Source organism: Cryptomeria japonica, chromosome 7 (assembly GCF_030272615.1).
Source record: "Cryptomeria japonica chromosome 7, Sugi_1.0, whole genome shotgun sequence".
NCBI lineage: Eukaryota > Viridiplantae > Streptophyta > Pinopsida > Cupressales > Cupressaceae > Cryptomeria > Cryptomeria japonica.
In genome coordinates this window covers 172,403,008-172,409,133 of record NC_081411.1, presented here as the reverse complement: position 1 = coordinate 172,409,133, position 6,126 = coordinate 172,403,008, and positions in this window count along the sequence as shown.

The following is a 6,126-nucleotide window of genomic DNA, read 5'->3' as shown; positions in this document are numbered from 1 at the left end:
TACCTTACATTTAATTAATACTCCACTTATTTGATAATGATCAATACATTTATATCTTATATATGATTTTTAATTCAAAATCTAAAAGCAATCTTTAATTATATTATATTATCTAATTATATTATTGAAGTAATATAAAATGTCTATTAGAAACAATCTCTCTCATAACATGCCTACTTTTAATAAATATATAATAATCAATTAGATATATTAATCCTATAAATAACTGTTAACATTCAATAATAATTTAGACAAATTTAACAATCTTATAAAACAATAGAGCTAGTAAATTTCTATTCTTGAACTCTCAACTGAAACAATAAATTGTTGCACATAGAGACAGAGATGTGCCAAGGTCTGGTAATGAATAAAGAAATTGCAAAGGGAAACATGATTTACTGTTCAGATTTGGGTAAGACATGGTATTTGAAGTTGAGAGACAATGGATAATTTAGAAAATCGACGGCTGCATAGAAAGTGAACAGAGGAAGGTTTAAAATAGTAATATTAAATCTCTATTGTGGCAATAGATTCGAAACGCATTAAAATAGTAATATTAAATCTCTATTGTGGCAATAGATTCGAAACGCATTTCTTCGTCGTCAAAAGAAATCAACCTCTCAGAAGAAGCTGTTCCAGGTTCATAAATATAAAATTTCAGATGCCCAGGAGTACAAATTGATGTGCAAAAGAAAATTCGATCACACCACATTGTGGCATGAAAAGGTTTTTTAGTATCCAATTCTCTCCATACATTTCCTTCCCAATCATATTGTTTTATTCCACCACCTCCATACGCAATTAATTGTCCAAACGCATACAGAACAATGGAGCATGAATGAGGCATAGACATATTTATTATTGTTGTCCATACTCTTGTGCTGGGATCAAATCTTTGACATCCATTATTACCAAAACCAATGACATAAAACATTCCTTCAATAAAAACACCCCTACAACTGCCCATTTCTTGGTGCATTTCAGGAAGAAGCACCCATTTGTCTTCGTCTACTTTATAAACTGCTGCTTCACGATCTCGAGCTCCTGCAATGTAAATCGATCCATCTGGTGACGCACAGCAGGCAAACCCCTTGATATCAGGTTTAAAGCTAGGAAACTTTGCACCATACTTCCATGTACTAGATAATAAATCATATATCAAAAAGATTGGAGTAGCATAATAACGTCCAAAAGCCAAACGTTCAAAAGCCAGCACAAGAATCTTATGATTTACATTTATAATCTTATAAACGGTTGTGTTTGCGTTTGTGGGAATACGAGAGAGCAGTTTACATGATTGATCAACAGGATCGTAAATAGATATCCTAGCATTGTACTTAGAAGACGTCCGATCGGACAAGAGCAAACATATATATTTCTTAGCCAGCCCAAATTTAATTCTATCTTGATAAAAATCAGGACATTCCATCATTACTTTGGCAGGTTTCACTAACTGCTTAATGTTTGACTGAGATTTGTATGGCACTCTTAGTAAGATATCTAGAAATATTTGTTTAGGGAGTTCCTCTAAAAAATTCATTATCAACTCTTTCTTTTTAGATAAAGTATGAAGTTGGGCTAGAATTTCTAGTGGTGAAGCACTAGATCATGAGGTCTAGTTTTCTATGTTAAAAAGTTTATTTGATGCAATGCAGTTTATAAAGAATGCTATACCCAATTTTTACAATCTAAACAAAAAAAAAAGAAGAAGAAAAGAAAAAATAAGATATGAAATTCTAGAGTGTCCAAGAATTTGGAGAATTATATCTAGGTTTTTAAACGGTAGACGTTGCTTTATACTTGCGAAAGCCTATCCAGATTTAAAGGCCACGCCGTTTGGGAATTCCCTAACAATAGAAACTAAATTAAACGTAATTTTTTAAAATAAGCCTTTATGTATGTAAACGAAATATTTCTTTTAGTTACAAACTACTTAAAATAAAGCTGAGCGGTTTACTTGCAGAGTGTATAGCCCAAAGCAATGCTAAGAGTAAAAAATAGTACATTAGTAAACGGATTCAAAGTTGTGACTGAATTCAAAACGGACTTCATTTAATTGTACTATATTTTGTGCATCTGGAGAAATTTATTAGTGATATATTACTGTATTGTAGGTGAGATCCCCTTCAGAGAATGAAGAGCTGAAGCTACTATTTGCTGGACTTTCTTTGGATTCATTTTCTTCTTGAATATTATGGTGTTTTGGTTGTATCATCGTTTTCAAACTCAATCTGCTCAGGTCCAATCACAGAAAACTTATCAGTAAAATTATGGACCTTTGAATTTTCCAATTCTGCAAGGCTGTCTTTAACAGGGGGTAACTGAGCAAGCATTATATTTTCATTTGCCAACAGGGTATTTTCTTGCTCGACCTCTTCAATCTCATATTTTGGAGTGAGCTCTTTAGATGAAACAGTTGTAGCTGCTCCCTCGAGTTCATTTACAGGCAGATACTGGCAACCATTTTCTTCCAAATTCTGATCAGATATATCCTTTAAATCATGACTAGAAGTGTCTTTATCAATGACATTTTCAATTGGTGATGATATTGGACTATTGGAGCAAGTGATGCCCGTTCAGTAGTCTCTGTTTTCTTTTGCATCTCATTTGGTAATGATACTTGGGGAACAACTATACTTGTTATTTGCATCTCTTTTGCATCTCATCTTTACTAATAACATCCCTATGTATTTTTTGTGAAATGACCGTGCCAGAAACCAAAGCACTAGTCCTGTTCTCTTTTAGTGGTGGGATTTTTTATGACAGTTCTGTACTTATTTTCAAGAGCAGCCTCCCTCTGCAAGAAAAACAAAAATGCTTCAACATTGCACCATGCAAGGGCCTGTAATGTTACAGACTAACCAAAAATCTTATGAGAAAGCTAGAAATTGCTTACCATGGCCTCAAACTTCATGCGCTCCTCCAATGTTAAAACAAAGCTTAACCTTACATGAACACTCCCGCCACCTTTAAGAGGAAATATTTCTTCCAAGGAGCCCTTCTCAACAATAATTGGGGTTCCCATCGCTGCAGATGAGTTCACATCTTAATGTGATGAGACAAATATTTTCTTCTTCTGCTATTATCAAGGTCTGATAACAATAATTGAATGAACATGTAATATAAGCATTAATGGTATATGAAATATGTTTATTAATATGAGTAAATGAAAGATGAGTGCATCATTTCATGATTCTTATATTAATCAAATTATATTGTAAAATTACAGATTTGTGAATTATTAGAGCAATGTTAGAAACCAAAAAACTCCAGAATTAGAACAGATGATTAAATAATAAGTTTGCTAAGTTTAAGTCATTGCTAATCATATGATAATGCACATTTACAAACTCACGAAGTACTACACGAATGTTCCAAACATGAGAACTCCAAAATAAGAAAAGATGAGAAAATAATATGTCCATAGAGGTTACAAGCATAAGCTTACCTAATACGTCAATAGCTCTTATTTACACACACAATTTAAAAAAATATTTAACTTAGCATATGAATGTTAACTTTTGGGAGTTGTGATGTAATAAAATTGCATACCCTTGTAATTTATACTACATTTTTTTTCCGTTCATTTTGGGTTTCATTCCTTAATGTCCTTTTGGGCTCATTTTAACATTTAAATTAGCTTTTATCCTTTTCATGGTGCTTAAGTCTTGTTTTCTTGGGTTATTTTTTTGTCAAGTTATGTTGTTACCTTTATGTTACTTTGCATCTTGCTACTTGTCTTATCATTCCGAGTCAAAATTGTTTGGATACTAGTCTAATGCATAGATATTCCTATCAAATACTAGTATCCCATGATTGTTTTGTGTTTGAGGGTCATTTTTGAACGTTTCTCTAATTGTCAACTACCTAAGACAACAAAATATACTCAGGATGAATCAAACAACTTGTTAGCCTCTTCTAATGCTCCCATCTCATTTTTTAATCAGTATTTTCATTAAGAACAATCTCTTGGATCTCTCTTGGCACTCACATAACTCTTTTAAGTTTTACAACTCTCTACAATGCTCATGCCATATTCCTCTTTAAGGCTTGTCTACTTATCTTTGTCAAGCTTCCTAACTGATATTATTGTTGTGTTATTGTTATTATGTAAAAACAAATTAGTGATGGGAGAATAAAACCTCTTTCAAGTGTTTTACATGTCTAGTGTTTAGAAATCAATTTAATTTCAGTTTCTATTTTGAATGCTAGTGGATTGCATACAACATTAGAGAAACACGGTTGCAAATTGTTAAGAAGAAACTTGGTGGTAGAAAGGGGGACAATCAAAGGGGACTATATTTAAGGTTGAATCCATTGCTATTGTAAAATATATCAATGTAACTGAATTTGAAAACACTTGTATGTTGTGGCACAATAGATTGGGTAACATTAGTGTCAATAGTTTATAAAAAAATTTGAGAAAAAAAGAATTTAGAACATTTATTCGATTTTGATAAGAGTTTTAAACTTTTTGAACATTGTGTGTGTAGATAGGAATCTGAAAATCATCAAAGCAATGTATAAACATTAGCCTAGTTCAATCACGAAAACTCAATTGCAATGACCAATCCTAATTACACTCAATGAAAACATGAAAACAAGACATTCAAGATTGAAAACTAAGCAAACCAAATGTAGATGTCTTCTTCATGTGGCTCCATTGTCCTTCTTTCTCCTTCAAATAGCTTTGTTTGTGGATCTCACCTACTAGTGCATAAGCATGATGTGAAAGCAAGTAGACAAGACAAGATGACAACATAAGGGTACTAGAAGCGTGATTGATTCGACCAGGGTCCTTGATTGAAGAAATTCATCCAATTTATAGACAAATTGGAGAAAAGATCAGATTAGCATGAAAGTGATTTGAATGGAAAGTCAAATCAAGAAAAACAATTATGACAAATTATGACAAATTGAAACTTTCTATGCAAGATTGATTGATTGACAATTATGACAAATTGCTATGTCAAAATTGATTGATTGACAAATATGACAAATTATGACAAATTTGCTATGTCATTCCCATGAAATTAGGAGAAATATAGGAGAAAATTGAAAATTAGATGAATTAGAAATTAGGAAATTAGAAAATTGATGAAAATTAGAAATTTAGGAATTAGGAGAAATTAGTAAATTGGAAAATTAGGTAAATTAATTAATAATTTTTCATTCATTAATTAATTCACAAAGAGGGAAGAATTAGTTAGCTAATTAAATAAACATTTAATTGTGACAAGAAGACTTAGGATAAATAAACTATTTAACCTAGAGGGAGAAAGGACAAACAAGGTTAAATGAATAAATCATGAAACCCTAGAAGATGAATTAGAAAATGCAAGAATGACAATTAGGTCTTGACAAAGGATAATTGATATAGATTCGATTTGATCATGACTCTGACTGACAAAGGACCAATGCTGACAAATGATTTGATTGATAAATGCACCAATTGACGAGGAACAATGACAAATTGATCCAAATTGACATGATTGAGAAAGATGACGATCGATGTCAAATCGATCACAAAATGACAAGATTGAAAATGACAACGATCGATGACAAAATAGATTGCAAAATGACAAGATTGAAAATGACAACGATCGATGACAAATCGATCGCAAGATGACAAGATTGAAAATGACAACGATCGATGACAAATCGATCGCAAGATGACAAGATTGATAAGAGGACAAAACCCTAATTCCATCATTGATTAGGATTGACGATGTCCAAAATGATGACAAATGAACATGCACATTGATGTGACAAGATAAGATCGAGCAAAATCATGACAAATATTGTTATCGACAAGACCAAATTCGAAAGCGAGACAACTGAAGAATGCAGAAGGACTCGATGCTCGCAAATGATAAAGACCAAGTGCGTGACATAGAAGAAATGTTAATGCGATGCAAAAACCCTAAAATAAGGCAATGCACAAATGTTAAAGTATGATTCCGCAAGCATTGACCATTTTTAGACGTCTACATTTTGCCCCTCTTTGAGACAATGCGATTTTAAGCGTTGTTTCAAAGAATGATAATGAAAATGCGCCAGACACTGACAATGACATATGCATGCCCCCTCGAGGAATTGGCCGAAAACATCCAAAAATGAGGCCAA